This window comes from Molothrus aeneus, chromosome 9, assembly GCF_037042795.1.
Source record: "Molothrus aeneus isolate 106 chromosome 9, BPBGC_Maene_1.0, whole genome shotgun sequence".
Lineage (NCBI taxonomy): Eukaryota > Metazoa > Chordata > Aves > Passeriformes > Icteridae > Molothrus > Molothrus aeneus.
The window spans coordinates 18,430,476-18,454,400 of NC_089654.1; the positions used below are offsets into that span (position 1 = coordinate 18,430,476).

Genomic DNA, 23,925 nt, shown 5'->3' on the forward strand with positions numbered 1-23,925 from the left:
GGCTATAGGTGCACTTGTAAAACCTCTACATTGTGATACTAGAAACATACATGGGTTTACCCTGGCTGCCCTCATTCTCTAATAAAAATATCTGATCTCTCAAAATTCCATGTGTATATAAATGACCGTTATAAATGCTGGTTTTAGGGAAGAGTTTCCCATGGTATTTCGTATGCAATTTTCTTCAAGTCTGTGGGACATTCCACCTTTCTGCTCTCCACAGGATTGCCACATGCTAGGCAATTGAGAAGGTATTGGTAAATAATTATGAGTGCCCTTTTGTGTCAGCACTTTTCCTGACTTTTATTTATTTATTTGAAGAATATTACAGATACACTATCAAGGACTGACACTGTTCATCTGGTATTTTTGACATAAACAGAGAACGTGACTTAAGGCTTTCTGATAAATTCTATAAAATGGATTTCTTGAGCAGAATAATGTGTTATCTATGGGTATTTACCCATGAAAGTAGGGACTAAAATTCTTATTAGACATGTATCTTTTCCAATATATTTCTATCAATGCACTGATTTGGCAAATATTTAGACCCAAAGGTCAGGGCTCTTCATAAGTCCCATTGATTTGAAAGTTGAATGTCTGCCCAAGATTAAACACAAATAGGAATGCTATCCTAAATCAATTTATTTAAGTCTGTATGTAAGTGCTCTGTTGAATCAGGGTCTAAAGTCAGCAACATATCAGGAAAGATAATGAGTTTGGGCCAAATATGTGTATTAACAGCCAAAACATACAATGAGACAAGGAGCGTAATCATTACTTGAATTTGAACCAAATGTATAAGTTAACCAGATCTTTAAATTTCATTTCTTTTGAAGCTCTTAGCTTAAATCTAAATGGTGAGACAGGTGACATTTACCTGTACATACTGGGATGGTCCTTCCATGTCTTCTGCTCTGCACCTGGATCTGCTTCCCGGAGAAGTCACAATATTAGCAGGAAAGACAGTGCCTGCCTGAGTTTATCTTGCTAGCATGGTAAAGAAGATACACCTAAACCCACAAGCTTGGGGTTGAAATCTTGTGTTTTCAGCAATGTCTTCAAACAGAAGTTTATTTTGAGTTTCTTTATAAAGCAAGTAGAATGTCATCCTAACAAACACAGGAAATTATGAATCTGGCAGAGCACAATGTAGATCAAAATGGTTTTAATCATTACTCCCTGTTTTAATTACTACTTGACACATTATCTCTATTGTCCTTCTACAAGTCTGTCTTTTGAATGAAATATTAAAGGCGAGTTACAGCTGAAAATATATGCAGTCTAGAAAGAAAATGGCTTTGAACTATTTGAAATGATTTATTGTCCACATTTCTTTATGAATATTTATTTGCCATATTGAAAGCAATTCAATAAAGAGAAAACATGAGGACCAGTTAACTGAACATTTGCATACTCTAACAGTTTAAAAAACGGAAAGAAAAATAGTATGCTGCATTAGAATGGTGTTAATGTTTGGTTTTCCTGTTTCCTGTAGTTCATTAATATGCAAGATTCAGATCCTGAAGAGGAGATATAAAAATAGCCTACAAATAAGTGTCCCCAGCCTTTATATATTCCCATTCAGAAGGAAATAAACATGTTTGTAGAGGGATTTTCAAGGCCAGGGTGGAGACTATAATTTTGTTTCCATACTGCTTCAGGTAGCTGGCTGTAAATCTTGCTTTTTGCAGCAATCACATGTAATCGGAGTCCTCATCTTGCCAGGACCAGAGGTCCCTCATTCCCTGGCACTCCTCAGAGGAGCAGCTGGCTATCAAAAAAAGACATGAGCACACTGATTATTGTAGTGTTTAAGCATGGCTTTGTGCACCAAACCCAAGACCACACACAGTGATGCTTCTTTTCTTTGATCCTCAGTGGAGGAACAGAGTTTTTCATGATATGCACTCTCATTTCTCCCTGCCTGAATTAATTTCATCGACCAAAATGCTCTATGTGTTAGACTTGGAATGAACTTTGTTCCTCAGAGCTTCTTGGTGATACTCTGATACCCAGTCACAGATGGGGCCTTGACGGATTTTTTTGTACTGATTTTCATGATTCCTTTTCTCTTCTTCATCTTTTTTTTTTTTTAACCAAGACTGTTGCTGCTAGAGAATTCACATGCAAATGGAGATGTTGACTGGCACTGTTTCACAAGGAAACTTGGTTGGTTGGTTTTTAGAACTGATAAACTGAATAGTATATCAAAGAGTATTTGGAAAAGGATAATCCTAATATATACAATAGTTCTTGAGAGGGATGGTTATAGTAGTAAAACACAGACAAATATATTCTGTATTTTAGACAAATACGGAATTCTCTATGCATCAATATTCCATTCTTCTGAATAAAAATGATAATAATACTATTTATTTATAGTAATAATTATCATTATTATCTCCCTAAAAGCTAGCTGTGAGGCTAATCATTAATATTTTCAAATTATTTCATAGTCCTTAACTAGAATTTGCCCTGAGAGTACTAAATATAATAATTTTCTCTGTATGCCTATTTAATTTTCCTTTGGAAAAAACCACACTCGATGTGTTGTTCTCTTTACATTTGTCTATGTAAAACATTTTAAAATTCCAGCTGTTGGGCTTTTCTAGAAGTTAATAACAGGAAAGTTTGACATTATTGTATTTATTGCTTATTTCTTCCTCTTTCATCATAGTCTTTTACCCCCACAAAGATATCACAATGTCATTATCATCTGGGAGCTTGTTACTGCATGTACAAATAGAGGAGTTGAGACCTACACTTGTTGGCTATTTCCTTGCCTGAATTTGGGGTTGACAAGTAACCACACATTGTTTCTCTGAAGTCAGAGCTCTCTTGATGCACCATTTTAAGTGTATTTTGTGTTCAGGGAGTTTAAGGTGCACACAGTTAAATGCTACCCCACAGTACATGCCTGGATATATTTGTAGGTATCTCAAATGTTTTCTTTCTTCTGCAGTTTACCAGGTTCTGCATTTATTGGCAAATGTGGTTCACTTACTCACAACTGAAGGTACCCAGATCCGTTTCCTCTAGTTGTTATCTGTTGGATAGCTAGACTCTAATGGCTGAAATCTACATCTACCAACATAAAAGCCACAGGATATGACACTGGTATCTTGTGGTTCCAATCAGCCTCCTGGTATTATAGCAATACTTTTATTTAACTGTGTTTCTCCTGAGTTCAGCGTGCTCAGCCTCACTGGCTGTTTTGCATAGCATCTACACTGTATATTGTGATAATTGAAAACTCAATACAGCCTGGAGGCAGCAGCACAACAGGACAGGAGTGGGCTGGGGCATAACTCAGAAGAATAAGGCAGACAGGCAGCAGCAAGCAGGGCTGAGCCAGCCCCAGACATCTCCAGCAGCAGTCGAGCTGGGTCAGGCATCCAGCAGCTGGGGTCCCATGGCATGTGGCAGCTCTGGGAGCAGCAAAGGCCCCGTGCAGTGCCTGGGATGTCCCTCCATCTGCCATCGTGGGGCTGTCATCTGGGAGCACAGACCATAGGCAGAGTCCGAGGCTCACCTGGAAAATCACAGGGAACAGATCAAAACCAGATTCATGGCCATGCACTCCACTGACAGCTCCCATCCTGCACATGCTCTTCCCAGGGTGGCTCCTGTTCCTAAAATGTCATCTAGGCATTAGCAGAGAATAGGTCAGATATTTTTTCTAGTGTTTCAGAAGAGTAACATATATCAACAAATGTCACTTGCTATTTGAATGCTCATCATCAGAATTAAAACAAATTACTTAAATTAAATGACTGGAGTAAGCCACAGTATTTCTTCCTATTAGCCTATGTAGAAAGAAAAAATGCCTGGAGTGTGAAAAGGAGAAAAGAAGAAATTATGAAAAAACAACATGTGGCATGGAGAACATAAATATTTCTTGCCCGTCCTCTTGGCTCTATCTATGAAGATTTTGTCCAACAACCCCAGCCAAAACTATTTAGTGAGTGATTTGTGTGTCTGGCTGATGGAAGGCCCAGTTGTCTCAGGGGCAGCTTTGCAGGGTTTCCAGGAAGCAAACAAGTAGGTCTCTGCAGTGGGAGTCATGAGCTCTTCATGTCACTAGCACACCTGAGCTGATGGGAGGGCTCGAAGGAGTTGGATGTGGCCCTACCTTGTAGCTGCACCCCCAGAAAGTTGCTGATGTTAGATTGTCTCCACAGACAGAAGATCAACAGCTTTCCATGAGTCATTTGGCGAGGCAGGAAGGAAGGTGGACTAGTCCAGGAAACTTGGGCTGTAGGACTGTAAAATTGAGAGAGGTTGAAACATTCCACCCATTGAGGTTCTCCCTTAAAAGTATATTTGTATAAGAGATTAAACCACTCAGTATGTCTTTATAAACACACTTAAAACCACCCTGAGGCGGAGATCCCACTGGTTCCTGCCCTCCCTGGCATTCTAGCCTTGCCCTCCCTTCTGCCCCAGTTTGCCAGCCCCAGCAGTTCAGCTCCCAGCCCGTGCCCAAAGCCAGGGAATGCCCTGCCCAGCCCCTGCAGGACACCCACACCGTGTCACAGGGCTTCACCCACCACGGGCTCTGTGCCACCTCCTATCCCCAGGCTCTGCCCTCCAAACACCTCTGAGGCACAGCTACAGCGGGTGGGAGTGGGAATCTGGGTATGTGTTCATGTCTTCATCTCCAAACTTTCTGCTTGAAGTGCAGCCTTTTAGGGCTCTATGAGATCTCTGCATTAGGGGTGTGATTATGTATATTTCCTGCTCATAGCATAGGGTTAGTTAAACATTATTTCTAAAGTTCTTTTAAATTCTCTGGCAGTGGCATCTATTATTTTCCTCTGACTCTTCTCTTACTTTCTTCTTCTTCTATTTAGTATAAGGAGTCATCAGTGGTGAACTGATTATAAGAAACTAATTTACATCATCAGTTCAGTAGTAGGACATATGTCTTAAATCATCTAAGATAAATACTTTTAATTAAGCAAATGTCCTACTCAATTCACTGTGGACAATCCCATCATAATGGGTATTGCTTCTGCATGCTAAATCTTAATCTTCATCAATACTGAATGCACAATGCAAAACCATTATAAAAAAAGTAGGCTTACTGTAATATTGCCATTTTGGAGCTGCCAGCTTTTATATTCATTAATATGATGACAACAGACTCCTGGCTAACAAATTTTACTACAGATCCGAATTTTTATCAGATATGTATATGAGATCAAATCTATGCTAGCATATTATTTGCAGTTTTTATTAAAAAGTTAAACTGGGATTATTATAAACTCTCTGCGGATTCCTTAATAAAAAAAAATTAAAGTTAAAATGGAATGAGATTCCCTGGAAGCATTTTAAAAGGCTGTAACAGCAGTAAAGTCAGCAGGCACCACACAGCACAAGGAGGTATTTACCAAGCAGAAGATGAATCTCTCTCTTCACCGAGAGTCTAATGGTTTTACTTTATATGGATTTGAGAGAGAGAGAGAGGAGAAAGCAAGAAAAACTCAAAGCTAATGCTTTCCTAATCTAAGACATCATATCTGATCAAAGCTTTCAAATTCTGATGTAAACTGACTTCTTGTTCTTGTGACCAAAATCTCCTATCTTTTTCCCCCCTCCCTCCATCTGTTCAAGCTTGGATTTGGAAGTTCCTTCTCCAAAGGAAGAAAGCCTGATCCCTATTGCTTCAGTTGTGGTGTTGAAACCCATTAATATTTCTCTGGCAGATACCCTGACCCTGGTGCCCTTGAACATGCTCAAAAAACATAGGGTATTCCTGAGCCTTTGTCCCTGAGAGGATTAACAGGGTTGTCCTGGAGCCAGCCTGAAGGTGTTTAATAGGTAATAGGGGTGGGCTTCACAGCTGACTTCAAGCTTTGCCTCAGGCCCCGCTGCTCAGCAGCACAGATGCAGCCATTGAAATTAGGGGGTAAAGCATGGCTCTGTGTATGAGTTAGATGTGAATCCTCAGAATCTGGTGGAGGATATCTCCAAATATATCCTTCACCCACCAGGACAGGCCTCCCAATGGAGGGTTCAGGGCCTGGAGATCCGTGCTGCTTCTGCCACTGACTTCTCCTCTGACCTAGAGAGTTAGTTACTTAAGCTCTCTCTCCCTCTCTCTTTCTTTCCTCTCCTGTGGCTTATAAATTGTCTGAAGGAGAGACTGCAGCACTCTGTGGGGTTTTGCTGTGCTTAGCCAAGTAGGTCCCGGTCTCAGTTGGGTCCTGTGGCTATATCATGGTAAAAGTAAATAAATAGATAATAGTGGTAACAACAGTTATCTTTTTGTGTGTGAACAAGAGGATCCTAATGGAGGAGAAGCCTATTCTCTGAGTTTTTTTATCTGCAAGTTAAGGTCTCTCTTTCCTTACTCAGCTGGAGAAGATGCTGCTTTCATAAATCAGACAAAACTTATCATGTAAAGTGGAACACATCTCTGATTATACTGAATACTATCCTGTCTGTAATTTCCCTTGCTGCTACAAAGGACACAACATGATTAAGCTAAGGAATGATAGATTGAACATCATGTGTCAGGATGGTAAAAGACTTTTCCTATGTAAATAAGAAATAATCATAAAAAACAGTGCAAATACACAAGAAAGTGTTTTAACATATTATAAACAAGCCACCCTGCTGTTGCCTTATATTGTACTATTTCGTATATTGTATTCCTTGCTCAGATTGCTGTGGATACTTCTCCTGCAGCCTGCAATATTTATTTTTAAAAACCTACAAAGTGTCATGATTTTTTAATGATGTGAGTATCCTTCCTCCATAAGCTCATATGTACTGTTACCTGCTCAGTCTGTCATCTCTTCTGCATTTCCCTGGGTGGGTCCAGGTCCTCCCAGTGATATTTCTCAAATTGTAGATCTGTGCAGTGCATGTTCCCGGAGCTGTTAAAAGCGTTTCTACTTTACTTAATGAGAGTGTTTAGCAATACCAGCCATCACTCACTATCTGGTATACACCAGGTACACTGCCCAGGGGCAGAGGGGGCATTATCCCAGTTTTACAGACCAGAGAAACAAGGTGTTGTGTTGCATTTGGCAGCAATTAGCCCAGAACATGCTGCAGAACACCCAGATGGGAGAAGGACCAACACACCTTTAGCTCACATTTTATTCTTTAGTGTGTTACTGCTTTTGTTTCCTCCAATATTCCCAGTTGCACTGTGCCCTCCTAACAGGGTTTCAGAGAATGAACACAGTAGAACCAAGGGCTTTTGCAATAATACATTCAGATACTGCATCAATGAATGTGTGTAACTTTCCTAATTTTGAAGTGTGACTTTGCTATTGTGTATGGTGCTTAGCAACTTCTACTATGTTTCTGATGATTTCTGGGTCTGCTGCCAGTAATATGATGCATTCCTAGCCAAATTAGCATGTGATATTTTGTGCTCGTACTCCAGTGGTAAGGTCTGTTTGCTGTTTCCATATAGATGTATTTTTGACAGGAAGAGCAATTCTATAAGCCCAGGATGAAAAGCCCATCCATTGAATTGGTACCACATTACCATGGCAACAATATCATGCTAATGAAATTGTGACTGTTGAACCTGTTTTATGGAACTTTACAAAATGGGCTTCATAAAATGAGAAATCTTGTTGATTTGAAAACGTTTCAAAGTATGAAAACCTGAGAAACACATGTGCTGTGACTTACTAATCATGTTATCTTCATTTAAGATAATACATTGCTCTTTGTATGAGGAATAGTGCTCTCAAAAAATAAAATTATATGGTAAATCTCTGTTTGTCCAGTTTTTAACATGCACCATAGAAAGACTTGCTCACCCCTGTGCCCTGGTTCACCGGTTCAGTTGGTATAGGCATGAATTGAGTCATGCAGTTTTTGCTGCTTATTTGATCTCTCTCAGAATCTGTAAAATTTACTGCAGCTGCAATAAACACCTTTCTGTAAGAAAACTGTGGCTTAATTTATATAAAATTATTCCACAAAAACATATCCTTTTAGATTGAACCCTACACAGAGAAGGGCTGGTAGTAGGAATGCACTCTTCACTTCCCACCTCCCTTCTTTGTCCATTTGGCAGTTTACTGTCCTGTAGACTCCCAGCACAGAGGAGAGAGCCACCCCAGCTCTCATTCCTCAGGACAGCAGCTCTTGCTCTTGCTGAAGGCAGGCTTTGATAGTGGGCCTACATTTAAACAAAAAAATGCTGAGCACTCAAATTTCCTGGTCATTTATGTCTCTGGACAGGCTTCTGGGGAGGTGCCTCACCTCTAAGTGTCTGGAACTTCCACACCAAGGTTTCCACAGCAGGATTTAATTTTTACATCTATTATAACAGATAATAGGTAATAGTCCTCTTTGTTTTCACTTTGGGAATAACAGTGTGTCTCACCCTATGCAGTCCATCTCCTAATTTGCCAGGTAAATCAGAAGGGAAAAGCAGGTGTGCCAACAAGCATTGAGCTCAGTGTGCATTCACCATGTGGTGTTGTCTAGGTATTTAGTAGAGACAACAGGGGAAACACTGCTCATTTCAGTCAAGTCCTGATCTGCGTGGCACAGAAGTCAGCAGAAATCTTCACAAACATTAGATTTAATAGGCTTTACATCAGGGCTTTAAAGGGCTGTTTCTGAAAGCTCCATGTTTGATCCTATTTGGAAAAGGAAGCCCTGTCTAACATTTCATTATTTCCATGGTTTTTGGGATAGCAACACACCAAATTTCTGACTTGATAGAAATAGAATGTAATGTAATTTCCCTTAATATATATTTTGCACTGGCTGACAGTTTTATTAAGCAGAAGCAATAATCATCATTATTCAGTGTAATAACCATCTCATTAAAAATGGTCTAATTTTCCCTAATTTTAATTTACCTCTCAGACTAAGCTGTTCTAAAATTACTGAGGTGCCTACAGTTCAGTTTCATAAGACTTCAGCAGAAACATAAGTCTTCAGAAAGCAAATACTGACTTATTGCTACTAAAATAGTGATATGCCAGACCTTTGTGAGAGAAAAGGAAGTAGAGAAAATTCAGGTTAGGAAATTTCTATATCACTTTTTATTTCCCTACTGTCTTGTAAGTAGCACTTTCTGCAAGCAGTTTGCACAATGATAAATGGCACAGTTGCCTTCAAGCCTTGCATGCACTACCCTTTAATAAAGGACCTGGCTAAGGGTCACTCCAGAGAGTCCTGGTAAGGGGGAGCTGACAAGCAGAAATATTTCTTGGAGCGACAGAGAAGGAATGAAGACACTGATCAAGTTTCATTATCGTCCAATGAAAATAGGATGTAAACTGTGACATCCAGGCAGATTATATCTGTCAGGCAAGCAGATGTGAGCAGAAAAATGTAGATGCTAAACCTTACCTAACAGGCTTACTATGTGGATTATTCTCAATGAGCAAGGCTATATTAAGTGTGGCCTTGTATGTAGCTATAGTTAATATACAGGATATAAGAAACATGCATTCATAAGTGAGGCTGGGGACATTCCCAGCTGTGCTGAGGTTAATGCTCTTTGATATACTTTGGAGCATCCTAAGAGCACTTTGAGTGTCATGTATTTCCACAGACATCATAAACAGCATTAGGGCATTTATACAGCTTTAGTTCCAAGATTTCAAAGGGCACTCTGTTTTCTCTAAAAATGTGCTCCAAAAATTCTATACTCAAACAGCACTTGTGCATGTAAACTGATATAGCAGCTTAGCTACTTGATTTGGTTGTGCCAGTTCTGAAAACACTTTTGATCAAAAGCATTTTGTTGCAATCACAGGGATAAGTAACCTCATATGAACAAGGAAGCACTTTGCAGGTTATATTATAAAATAGACAAATTTTCTAAAGGTTTGTTTATCATCAGATGTTATTCTGTGTAGTTCCAAGTCATAAAAAATAACTTTTTTTGTTTGCTGGGGGTTTTCTAATGTTCCCCTAAAATAACAGAAATGGCAGTCTCTTATGTGGAAGCACTCTACTTATGAAATCTCTTCTCTTTGACATTCAGAGCCTTTTTCAGCAGTAGTATTCTTTGCTCAGCTACAAGAACACAAAGTACAGCAGTGAAAAGCATTGCACTATTATCCCAAGATAATTTGATAGTCTGTAAATGTATTTTCCTGCCTATGGTTCCAGACATTATGCTCTCATTTGAAGTAATCATTTGCAGTTATTTATACAATTCAAGTTAGCCCACATTGGTTTCACCCTGAACATTTTAGCTGCATGGTACAAACATGGCTTATTTGTGGATTGTACAAGCTAGACTAGATGGGTGATTTTTGCAAGGCACACTCCACCAGTGGATGCCTACTGCAGACAGCCATACATCTGCAGGAAGTGCTGCAGTGACTCACCAGGGCTGCCTCCTGCCCACGACAGTGGCACCACAGCCATACATCTGCAGGAGGCTGCTGGACATCTTGCATTCTAACTTCTGACAGAAAACCATGGCTCTGATCTGATGTGGTCAGTAAATACAGCATGGCACCTTCCAGAAGTACTTACCCTGCTTTTCTCTTTTGACTTCTGTGTGGGATGTGAAAACTCACCTTAAATTCCTCTTGCATTTCTGGAGTTTACCATGGCGTTCTCCCCAAAGCTGGAAATGACTGGTCCAGTTGTTTCACCCCTGATGCACCCACATTTCAGCATTACACAGTTTGTTTGTAGAATTTGCAAGGTTACTGAGTGTGGACACAAGGATTTGGTTTTGCATGGGCTCAGAGTTCACCTCCCTTACTCTCACCTGGGAGCCTGTGCTGGGAGCAGCTTTACAGAAGTGACAGTAATTTACTGCTGGCTAGTAACTGGTCAGCAATGGATGGAGCACTCTGTGGTGCTGGCAAGAACAAAGTCTCATTTGAATCCCCCCCTGGGGATCCTCCTCTGGGAGCCCAGGGTAAGGAGGATGGCAGAGGAGGCATGCACTGGTAACATCCACTTAGCTGCCTGCTCTCTGTGGGCATCAAAATGCTCAGCAACACAAAAGACATAAAATTGTCTTTTTCACTGTCATACATTCCTGAGTATCATCACAGTTCATATCTGATATGGAAAAAATACTAATGTCAAGGGAGTGAATTACAGAAAGGTGCAGTTCTGACTTGGGGCAGTCAGCAGCCAGGCCAGGAGCTTCCACCTCTGCCTTTCTGCTTCTCCTATCCTCAGCTAGAGTGGCCCCCAGAAGGTGTCTTAGTGAAGTGTGAAAGTTACAGTTCAGATTAAGCAAAGGGGGACAGTAAACATTCAGAAATGATTGGGTCTCTCCTCTCCCATCTGTTCATGGTATCTTGGATACTGTTGTGATAATTCAGTCAGTTTCTTTTAAAAAAAAGTTTAAACACCCCAAACAAATATGTAAAATACTACTTCTGTTTTGCTGAAATCTTTAAAGTCTTTTATTTTGAGAGAAAAATTAATATCAACATGTCTTTCCAGGACAGTGTCATTTAAGAACAGCAGCACTTTAAAAAGTGCAAGAGTCCCAGTTTACCATCCTGATGTCAGTTTATGATAACATTTATGACATTAATATAATGGATTATGACCTTTCTTGGCTTGTCTGACTGACAGTTATTCATATATAACACAGTACTTATCACCTTGGTCCTTCCATAATAATAATCCCTTCAATTTTCTGAGCTGTGTCATCAAAACATGTCCTCATAAGTGTTGATCTCATCTCTGGGAGAGTAGCACTAGGAGCTCCTTTTGAGCTTTATGTCACCTAAAATCTAGAGGGAAATTGAAGACCAATTGCAGAAAAATACCCTGTCTCTAACTTTATCACACAGTCTGCATAATGGCCCTTATGATTTTAAATGATTTACTGAGTCCTGTCAAAATGCTGTGCCTTTGTGTGGTGGAAGTTACTGAAGTTCAGCAATGCCATTATTCTGTACAACCAGAGTAATCTTGAGGAAATACACAATAGATGGTGTGCTACAATTACTTACCTTGACCTTCTTATTTTTTTTCTTTAATCTCCTCAGGATAGACAGAATAAAATATATTTTCTTCAATATTTAGAGTGAAAATTTGCTGTGCAATTTGTCCCTGCTTTCCTCATAACCATTTTTACTAAACAGGGTGTCAAGATACTCTTTTTAGATTAGAAGTTTCACATGAATTATATGTAAAAGGTGAAAGAGGAAAGTGAAAATGTTGTATGCTTCCAAGAATTGACCCCTTAGAAAATACTAATGTTGTTGGTGTGGATAAGGGGTCACTCAGAAACCCTGGATTAGACACCAAGGCCTGTCACAGCCCTGCTCTATAACTGTGCCCCTTCCCTGTTTGCACTGGGCCTCCCAGGCTGCTCGCTGGGCACCAAGACATTCCCGACCATCCTCTGAGCATGGCACTCAGGCTGGGGCTGTTGCTGTGGCAAGCAAAAGATGTTCATGCCTCATGGTCAGGTCTGCTACAACAAGCTGATCATTCAACTCTATCCAAACAAACCTGGGAATTGTGTGAAACACCTCACACCAGCAAAGCAGGAGTGGGAGCAGGGTGCACAGAGATGACTCCTGCATCCCCTGAAACGTGGCAGACTGTGAGTGCAGCCACAACAGCATGTGGTCTTTACATAGTACAGACCTTCTCATGCATGTCAGGATCCTTCAAACAATAAATATTTAAAAGAAACATTATGTCTTTAAGCCGGCTGAACGATTCTGTATGCCTCAGAGCCACGCAGAGCTAGGACAATCCCAGTGGGGCTCTGCTTCCACAGCCAGGCAGGCCTGCCTCTCTGGGAGGGCAGAGGCTCTCCAGCCCTCACTGTTTCCCTTGGGCTGTGCACCACTGCCACTCTGGCACAAACATCCCATCCAAAGGAATGTCAAGTTCAAGCAAGGACAAGTTTATAGCAGTGCAAGGCAGCCCTGGCACATATCTGTGAGTACTGATACCTCTGCCTTCTCCTCACTATTTCGTCAAGAATGTGACATGCTAACTTTTTTTGTCCCTAATTATTATTTTTTAAAATAAACCAGCACCATGACAAGGCAGCTGCATGCAAGGCAGGAGTAATGCTGCTCTGTGGGCAGAACAGAGGTGCTCTGGTGCTCAGCTGTCACCTTCTGAAGCTGCCTTCAACATTCTGAAGGAAAATAGTTTGTCAGCAACATCCTGGGCTGGCTTTTCAGGCTAGGTGCTGATGAGCAGCCATTTCTATCCCTGGACCTGGTGATTAGTTTTATTCAGCTGAGAGACAAGTACTTGGACATTTGTCACTGTTTCTTTGAAAAATGTGTCCGTGTTTTCTTGGGCTATCAAATGGGACATATGGAAGCTGGATTCCATCTTTCATTAGATCTTGGAAATTGTGTCCTCCTGAGGCAATTAATTAGCATGATGTTCTTGGCTGCTAATGTTTGATTTCAGATTTCAGTGGCAACAGATTTGGCAACATAGATTTTGTGAGAATGATCTAATGGTTTAGGTTATTAGCCGTGGCCTCCACACAGCTTTCTTCAGCTCCTCAGCTTCTGCAGAGTTCCCTTAGGTGTGCAGACAAGTCCCATGGTTTCTGTCCATGTCTTAGCTCTCTCTCTGAAAATTAAATATAATAGCACTTTCCTGCTTCACAGGACAAGTGCAGGACAGATTGCATCTCAGCAGAGGCAGGCAGCACTGCTGCAATCCAGCTCCATGATGGAAAAGCTGTTCTGCAAAGCTTTTCTTTGATCCTTCCACAGTTTAAGGCAAAATCATTTACAGTAGAAATTTGTTGAATGAACACATTTCTATTTGTTTACTTTCAGTTTGCCCACTGTAGATACCTGCAGGCTGTACACACCTTTATCTTTGGAAAGGACATCTGTGGAAAAAGGCTAAGTGAGCTATTTGATGTAGGTTCATAGGTAAGGTATAGCCCCTCAGATGATGTGATCATTTCCAAACTATACTCTTCTGAAATCAATGTGATATTCAGCAAAACCACACTTCTGACCTATGAATACAATCCAGAGATATAATCTAGACTGTTTGCTTTGGTTTTATTACCTCAATTATATTCATAATCTTATATAATTATAACAATTCATGGCTAGAAAACAGTGTTAGTTACAACTCAAAAAAATTTTATGCCTCTCTCAAAGGGAGACCCAAGCAAAATACAAAATATCTATCAAGTACAGTTATACAGTAGCTAACACATCCTCCATGAGGTAGAACACATGCTTTTCTTTAGTATCCTCTACATAACAGAGGGCTGAATTTTCCAGGGCAATGGAGAGGATGAGCCTATTTCAGAACACCAAAATGCAAGTGACATTTTATAAATACATTTGTTAGCACTGTTGCAAATGACTTGTTGTGTGTGTAGGAGCTCACTTAAGTGGTCATTACTGTATGTGATTTGAACTCACAAAAGGCATTTCAAAAATCTGTTTGAAACAGATGTGCTTCTACCCTGCATTTGAAATAAAATTAGTCCATTGTCTCAATTTAGGTAACCTTTGCAGTCACTAATACACAATCAGAGATACAATCACACAGTTTTTAAGCATGTATGAAAGGCATTAGACCGAAGAAAAGAAGATAAGAAGAATATATCACTAAACAGTATTTGCAATGTTGGATATTCCTTCCAGATACTCATTCACATTTAAACAGAATGAGAAAATGCAAAACATTAAATGTAGCATTGCCTGTTTCACTTGATGGAGCTGGGAGTTCTAATTCAAACATTCTGAGATTGAACTTTACTTTCATACCTGCCAGACAAACTTTCATTAATTAAAACCAACAAAAATACAAGCAGGATAGCTGAATAACTGAAGTTGAATTTATCCTATATATCCAATTTAATCATGGCATGCTTTTTTAAACTTTTTGCTACTACCCTTATTATCCCATACCATCTTATTGCAGTGCTTTTTCAGAACCCCTTATTCCTCCCATCAATTCAAGATCCATTTCCACACACCCCGCATTCACTTCCACTGCTCTGACTTTCAAGCTGTGTCTTTTGCAGACCACCAGGAAGGAATTTGCAGAACACTGGCTGAAAGACACTTATTGTCCAACTAATAAGGAAGGTTGAAATACCATTAAAATTCTGACTTGTGCTTTAAAATGCCATGAAATTCTGAGTTATGGCTCTGCCTTGAATCCCAGGTTGCACAATTGCACTGAAGTGCTGCCGAGTGATCGCGGGCTGCCTGCAGCAGCTGAACCACACAGGCACTTTGGACCACTGCAGCTTTTTGCTCAGGCTCCTGATGGCTTTCCTGGGGGCTGGTCACCATTAAGGCTACACAAGAAAGCACCAAGATATAAATTTAAGCTCTGAATTACTCTGATAGTTTTACTTCAGCCCCTCACATACTGCTGTCTCTGAAGCCATAGGACCTCCCTTCCCATTCAAATCCTTAGTTTTGGCCTCAAAGTTACACTTGCCCTGAAGTTATTATCAGATTACATTGGCAAAGTAAAATGCCTAAAAAGTGAATATTTTATCAATTGGTTTCAAAAATTGAGGAGAAAACATATATAATATTTCATACTCTTCTTTTAAATCATTGATTTGAAAGCCTTTGGTGAGTGGGTATCACATCTATATGATGGGATCAAGAATTTCACTTGACACATGGTTGGTGTGGTGGAGCCTTAAGATCTGCTGTATGGATGGGAAGTATAAGTTTGAAAATTAAGATCCAAAGAAGCTTGAGAAAAATCCTTATAATTAAAAATTGAAGAACGTTGATCTACATTATTGTCTGAAAATTGTAAATCTTTCATTTAACAGGAGAGCTGCTTTCTAATTTTTACACAAAAATCTTCAAAACCATTGGCTCTTTTCTGTATGGGTTTTAAAAATATATTTAACTGGATATGGCATAAATATTTTTTGCATGTTGATTATGGGGCTAAACTAAGCAATAGCAGCATAAGAGAAAAAAAACCTAAAAAGCCATCTATGGCAGTGGAATTGCTTACAGAGCCAACAGCCAGCCTAAAGGGAGCTGCCCTTATGACAAATGTCCATGCATGATGTAAACCTCCTTTTTGGTGATGGTGTAGTAATTTCCATTGCAAGTGGGTATTACTTTTTTAATTGATTCCTAGCAGCAAAGTCTGTAACCTTCACTGATACGTGTCCATTTCACAAGGTTATTGACTTTTGACATATCTTGTTAGATGTTATGATGAGACAGATTTATTTTTTTGCACAGATTGATGTCTATTGATATTACATTAGTTCATCAAGGTTACAACTCATACTGCATTGCACTACATTTCACATTTTCTGTATCATGACAAGAGGTTTATAATGTTCACTCTGGGACATATAAAGCGCCTTTCACCCATCCCTTGGATAAATAATTTAAGAAAGTGTTGGGAAATCATACCTAATTAGTAGGATCTGCACTCAATAAGTGCCTTTTGATTTAAATTGTATTTGTATTTTGATAGCTATTGATTTTAGGAGTAGGAGAAATGAATAATACGTTTTGCATTTCTCCACTGTTCACAGCAATAATCTGACAGAAATAATGGAGGAACACTGCTGGAAGAGGCCTCTTTGGGGACCTGCATGCCTTTCCCTAGAAAGCCCATGGGACAGTTAAAGGCACTCCTGTGTAGAATGGCCTGATCCCCTTTTCTCCCATTGATTTGCTGCATGATCCTGGACAAATCACTCAGCCTCTCAAAGGCTCTCCTTTTCCATCAGCAAAATGGAAACAGAATGGTTCCTCATCAGTTCTCAGATGACCACAAGACACATGGAGAAAAGCAACAGACACATCCAAGCAGGCATTATACACATCCTAACTGGCACTGCCACATGGAGCATGGAGCCAGCAAGTGAGGCTTCCTGTGGGCACAGGAGAGTCTGGTTCCCCACAGCAGGACCCAGGGTGTCCCCATGGGCCTCTGAGAGAACGTGGTGGAGCTGGGCAGCACACAAAGAGCACACCCTGCCAGCCTCCTTCTGCACTCAGTCCTGCCAGCAGGAGCGTTCTGGTCGCTTGGGCTACTCGCTTTCCTGGCTGAATTGATACCAGACTAATTTGGTTTTCTTTGGATGCTAATCCCTCAGAGTGAGAAGAGGGAACAAGGTGAAGTTGGTACCATGCAGATAAGCTGGGTAACAGGCTGGTATCTTCCCGAGGCAGTGCAGCTCGGCGTGCAGGTAGGGAAGGCTGCTTGCATGAATGGCCAGGGGTGAGGAACACAGACAGACAAAAACATCTCTGAGGCTGAAAACAAATCAGAATATATAGGTATTTACAAACACTGATTTCCAACACCCCAGCAGCTGTAACAAATGCAGACTTTATGAGATAACCATAATTAGAGAAAAGCTTTATTTTTGGTTTGGTTTTTTTTCACCCAGTATGCCAACTCTGATTTGAAAGGAAAACCATAGGCTCAACTGTGCAACACAATAAACCATGGTATCAAAGCAAGCATCAAAGTGGCCCCTTGGCTGCTGGCAAACAGTACAGTCATAAGAAAAGAGACAATGAAAATACAATAAGTAGAAATAGTGCTTTTTTCCCATAACATAAACACCATAGACATTCTTTTAATACAAAGAGAAGCAGGATCCAATGTGACAGCTTTATATTTGCCAAGTATCATGGGAGGACTGTTAAATACATCCTCCCCAAACCAAGCCAAAGGAGCAGAACGAGCCAAGATGTTCTCGTCAGAACAAAGACATCCCTTTTCTTAGGTCTCAGACAGTTAGCAGGATTAATTTTGCTTATTATTTATTTCAATCATCTCCATATCAAGCTAGCTTCAGCAAGATGTGCCAAAATATCTATTAGTGCCTGTCTATATGGGTACAGTCCACTGCCCCAAAATCACGTTATGGTCTTCAAAGAATGGAAATTATATTTAAGACATTTTTTTTTAATATATAACTTTTAAAAAAATTCTCAAGCAGACAACTGAGTGCCAGGACTGTGCAACTCTGAAGCAGAGGGGCTGCTGCCACATGGAAGAGCAGACAACTCGTATGTGTTTGAATCCTCAGCCTCTCACAGGGGGAGATTTAAATAATGTGTAGTGGATTTCTTTGTGATGCGTTTCCTTCTTTCTTTTCTCAGTTAATATTTTACATTCTTTTAGAAGTATTACCTGTACATTAAGCGCTATATTCATGTAATCATGAAGGACACACAACTTTTCTGTCTTGCCCTTCTACTTTCAAGCAAATGTACAGAAATTGAGGCCTGACAACCCACAGCTGAGGTGCTCAGGAGCAAACAGCTGAAAGCATAAGAATGGGGCTGCTCAAATATATTTTTACCCTTCTCTCATTAAAGTTTCATCTGAAGAATTTTTGTGGGAGCCTTAGCCAGTAAAACAGCACCCTTCACTTTTAGGTTCCCAAGCAGCAGAGGCACAGGGGAAAACAAGTATCAGATACACACAATCTTTCTTCTTATGCCTGCTGTGCCCTCCCAGATGCAGTAATTCACCCTTTTCATATCTTTTCGTAAAAGAAAAGTAATATTAATTATCCTGAAGTATTTTTAAAGAAGATGAATATTAGAGAAGTTCTTACTTATTTCACAAGACATTCTGCTTTCCATGTAAAATGTAATGATTTTCCATGTAAAATTAATGATTGTAATAAGTTTCATTTTAAGGCAGGTCCCTCCTGGGTAACCTCTCTAGTAAAGTCTGATTCCAGGTGAAGCCAATACTAGAACCATATTTGCTTTTATGAATGCTGAAATGGTCCATGAATCTCAAATAGTATTGCACCCTCTGTTTTATAAATATTTTATGTGTTTTTCTTCAGTAAATACATATATTTTGCTTTTTGAATCTCAGGGCCCCTTTTGAGCTGTGTGGCTCTTAGAATGTTAATAGAGAAGCAGCAACATGAAACTGAAAATAAATGCTTTTAACAAACAGGGAAAGTCTATATTTCACCAAGGAAAGTGTGGTCTAAAATAAAACAGACTCCTGCAACGTCTAAATCCTGCATATTTTCTGCAGAGCATGCCACAGCTATTGACATGCTGTTGGTTTTATATGTCCCAGGATGCATGAATTATTACTGTCATTTGACATTTTATATTCCTAGTTCCATAGCCTATAGCAACACTTACCATCAGCAGTGGCAGACTATAGCAGACCTCTGGCAATGCCTCTTATTGATCAAGCACTGCTCACTGTTTGCCTGCTCAGTAATGCAAAGACATCCTAATTCTCTGAGACAGAAAACCCACAAGTTACTTCATTTGGGATTTCTAGCCCTTTCAAGAGACCCAAGACACGAAACACAGATTACAGATACCTTCTCCCCCACTGGGAGGCAAACTGAGTTATCTCACAAGCTTTAGGTACTACAAAAGAAAGCACATTGCGTGGTAATGCTGAAGAGAAAAGCAGGATGCTAACGAAGGGTGCTAATATAACTGGTTATGAAAGGGACCTCAGGAATGAGAGAGATGTTCTGCTGAGAGTCAGTGGAGTTGTGCTGCCAGCTTTATTAACTTCTTTAAAAGGGACCTAAACAAAGTAATACAGTGAAAAATTATGTCAAAGGTGCTACGATTTGAATAAAGGTAAATTTTCCCAGCGCTTACATAGGTGAAATTCCCCCAAGACAGCGAGAGCCTGAGTTCATGTAAACAATTAAATAGAAATTGCAGATCAGAGGGCAGCAGAACATACCAAACTGACCATGTAAAGACCCAGTGCAGCAGCGACTGGTTTCTGGGCCTAGCAAACACACCCCCCAACACCCTCTTGAGTCAAAGGAAAGATGACCTACCCTTGGCATGGGGCAAGTCCTGTCAGGTAATGCAGCTCACAACAGCAGCATATCAACCTCAGCCCCTGCCTCGAGGACCTGTTTTATCACCTTCTCCCAGTCCACACTCTTCCCCTCTCTGATCTCTCCTCCTTCCAGGGAGCAGCCATGGCCCCAGCATGGCTGCCCTGCCCAGCCTCTGTATGGAGCGGCTCAGAGGGAACAAAGGCTGTGTCCACCTGCTGCCCAAGGGGCTCCTCAGTGAGTCACCTATGTGGGAGCATGATGGCCAAGCCCTGACAGAGGCAGGCTCCATCTCTGCACACCCTTCCTGCTCCAGCAAGTGCCATGTACAGGGGCAGCTCTGACCCACACCTGGGACTTCTGTCAGAGTTGTGACAAAGCCAAGGTAAGGGACATGTTTAACCTGGCCAGCCTGAACCACCAGAGAATTTATGCAAGACCAGCTTGGCTTTTGCCAAGATTCACAGCTGCCCTTCCTCAGGGTGAAGTCCCTGGGCAGCATCCTGGCCCCCTGGGCCCTCCTCAGGTCACGGCTCGGGTCCCAGAGCCCACACATTCCCAGGGCCAGCTGTTCACCGACCCAAACACTCCAGGAACAGTCCACCCACGTTTGCTTGGCTAAGGACCAGCTTTGATGTGATGCTTCTGTGGGGAGTGTCCATCCCAGCATCCAAGGGTACCCTGTCCCAGCTGGTTGTGAATCCCCATGTGGGGAGAGGGCCTGAGGGCCTTCCCTGGTTCTGGGGACCCATCGGACCCAACTCTCAGGGTTATCCAGATCTTGAATCTGACCCCTGCAGCCCAACCCCATCAGATTGTGGCTTTGCTCCTCACTTTGGTTGCAGAGACAATGGCTGCAGCACCCTCCTGGCATGCTCTGCTGATCTTCAGGAAAGGGCTTTTCCTGAAGCTATTGCTTTTTATCCCACATCTCTGAGCACAAGAGTAAGCCTGAAGCACAGCAAAGGGGTTTTCTGCTTGCATTGCACCTTTCTGTTCATCCTCTCCCATCCTCTCCCACTGTCTGGTCCTTCTGCTTCCCTTGCCTGTCCCACCAGTGTTACTCTGACATAAAGAGCTTCCAGCATCTTTTTTCCCTCACTGAATCTCTTGGATCATCAGGTCATGACCATTTCCTCCAAACACTGACTGCATCTGCTGCCTTAGCACAATGATGGAGTTGCTTATCCAGTCCAAGCTTGCTACAATGAAAAGTCACACTTTTTCAATTTATCCAGTGATTTTTTATGATCACTTGAAATACAGCAGCACAGCTCTGCACCTGTAACATCTTCAGAGCCACTTAACAGCACAGCCAGAGAGCACGACTCCAGTTGAGCTCAGCTGAACACAGAAGGTGACTTCTGATGCTGGAGCACTTCATCACTGGGGTAAGACAGGCTGGCGAGGCAGGCAGCATTTGACTTGCAAAGCCTCTTTCTTTGACATCCTAGGAGGGCAGCAGGGCTGCACGTGAGTTAAACCCTTGCCAGCAAACAAAACATTTTGCTTTGCCAAAAAGTTACAGTGGTGATTTTGTTCCTGTCTTTTGAAGGCAAGATTGAATCGACAGATCCTGTCAGCTCCTCAGCCAGCTTGAAGAGGGCTGCTTAATGACAAAGACCATTGGCATTCACACATTCCCACCTCCTTCAAGGCACAGCTCCTCTTTGGTTGACTTCTCCCAGGGAGAAACCAGTTTTCTGCCTCGCCCTTGGAAATGATGGAAGATGCAAACTCCAGGCTAACTGCTTCTCTTCTCTGCTTCATGAGGCTCAGCCCACTGGCCTCACATTCCTGTGGTCAAATCTGGCAGAGCAAACATCTGGAACATGCAAACAAACCCCCAGATTCAGACACCTGGACAGGGAGGGTGTTTGTGCTGCAGTTCATCATCACTAGGGTGGGAATTCCAAGCAGGACAGTCGGAGAGACTGCTACAGGTACTGGACAGGACATCCACAGAAGTGCCACAGACTGCAGGGCCAAAAGCAGCCATGGTGCCTCATGACAGTGCAATATGTATATAGGTATTTAGGTTTAGAAATATACATACACACACTTACACACATGCTCAACTACACTTTGTATGTATGTATAGGTGCACATGATGGTATCCTACATTTTCAGTGCATCATGTGCATCTGTGCAAAAAGATCACAACTCCTGTGGATAATTTATCAGCTGAAATGGGAATTTTACACCTGTCAAAATCCTTAATTTTTAATCTTTCAGTGTTTTTTTTGCAATTTGGAAAGAGTTTAATTTTTACTTATTGACATCAGTGCACTTTACTGAGTGAGAAGCACTAACGCCTACCATGGTTTCCTCTGAACCCTCATATGAACAAGCAGAATTATTCCATTTATGCAAACACCAGATGTAGCAGTTTTAATAAAATCAAATGCCTTTAAATAAAATACTTCATATAATTTGATTTATTTGTAGTCTTGCCTCGAAGATTAAAAATACCTACTGTCTTCCCATGATCAATAATCCAATTTTTAAGGGGCTGTTACTTTCATTATAAACATATAAAAGTAATCCAAGCTACTAAAACCCTGTATACAGACACATTGTAAAAGCCAAACTACTTTTTACCCAGCAGGCAAAAAAAGAGACATATACAGGTCTGAATTGTTGCAGACATAAATATTTCAGACAGACTAGAAAAACCTTTGGGAATTTGAGACTGTAATTAAGCCCCTTAGCAGACCATTCAGTAAACCACAGCCTGAAGGACCCTGTGGTGGGACCCAGTTGTGGAATAAGACATCAAAAGGGTGCAAAAGGCAGCACACCCACTTCACCCAGGGGCTGTTCACCTGTCACTAAACAGGTCACAAAGTCAAGAATGGCTTCATGGGTGTGCCAAAAGCATTCTCTGCACCTGCGTGCAACATGGTGTGCTTCAGCTGACAGGAGAAAAGAGAGAAGACACATTTCTCCTTTGTCTGCAGCCAGCTGAGATATCTTCCTCTATTTCCACCTCTTTCTGTCCACCTCCTTCATCCCTCATCCAAGCTCTGTAAGTTTCCTATTATTCCAGACATTAAATCAATTTGTGTAAAACTATTACTGTTGTAGATGCTCTTTCTGTCTTCCTATTGCTCAGTAGGAAGCAGACTTGGTGGTGCCACCCTAACTAATGAAAGTATATTTAAGAGCAGCTCAAACCCACTAAAAATTAGTAGCTTGATCCCACAGACCTATACTCAAGCCTTCAGCCTCCAGCCTGGATTGATCACTGTGGTGTCCAAGAAAGTGCTCTTGGCAGACTCCACACTGTCTCGGATGAATCTTTACATACGTTAGTTGCATTAAATAAATCATTATCACTGCACCAAACTACTTTCTGACCTCATCACATGTTAAAGTTTCAGGACCTGCTTGGGACTACCCTGCATTGCTGATATCTGTGAAAGTGCCATCCCCAGAGTCACCCTGAGCCAGACACTGCAGTCAGGCTCACTCAGCAACTTGGAAGCACAGCAGTATTTCTAATGTCCCAGAAACAATTACTGCATCATCTCTCTTTATGGCTTTCCTGGAATATTCTTTATGTTCTTTGGTTTGTACAAATCACTGTGTCTAGGATGTTAACTCTTCCTGCTCAGACCCGATGGGTTATTCCTGCTCAGTGAGGAATGCGTGGACTTCCTCTTAAACATGACTTCAAAATTGCATTGATGATGAGGAAAGCAAAGCACAAATTGTGATCAGAGCTTTTATCAGATCTCTACTCTGTGTGAGGGTAGGCAGTATTTCTGATTACCAGAGGACAAGTGTGCTGGTCTCTCCAAAGCACAAAATAAAGATTTATAGAAGATATGCTCTTAACTCTTGCCAACCCAAGTTCAGAATTCATTCTCAACTGGTTGGAAATGCCAAGCCAAACTATTTCAAATCTTATCTTAACCTAGCTTTTTATGAAGACTGAATCTCAGTGACAGGTCTGTTTTTGCTATCAGTAGTAGGACACAACTCCTCAGGTTGCTCTTTCACAAGGACACTATTAGTTTACTCCATATTGAAGTTTATTGGGCTTTGGCTTTTTATAAGGCAGCAGCAAGTAATTGCATGGAACACATGTTTTCATTGTCCTCATCTGTAAATCTGTAAGAGGATGCAATGAGGGCAGAGACAGTGTATAAACACCTTATAAAATAATCTTTGGCCTTTGATGAGGATGC

At 41.1% G+C, this 23,925-nt stretch overlaps 1 long non-coding RNA gene across 4 annotated transcripts in view; it reads right to left on the reverse strand.

The window, feature by feature from the left end:
* Positions 1-1,296: 1,296 nt before the first annotated feature.
* The window catches only part of LOC136560351 (uncharacterized), a 45,943-nt gene continuing 23,314 nt past the window's right edge, over positions 1,297-23,925 (reverse strand). For 3 of the 4 annotated variants that reach the window (XR_010784128.1, XR_010784127.1, XR_010784129.1), the window contains 2 exons: positions 4,136-4,266; positions 1,297-3,535 (listed from right to left, as the gene is read on the reverse strand). This is a non-coding gene — a long non-coding RNA (uncharacterized lncRNA). Of the gene's footprint in view, positions 3,536-4,135; positions 4,267-13,960; positions 21,558-23,925 lie in introns of those variants that run through there. The other variant, XR_010784130.1, reaches the window with a different exon arrangement.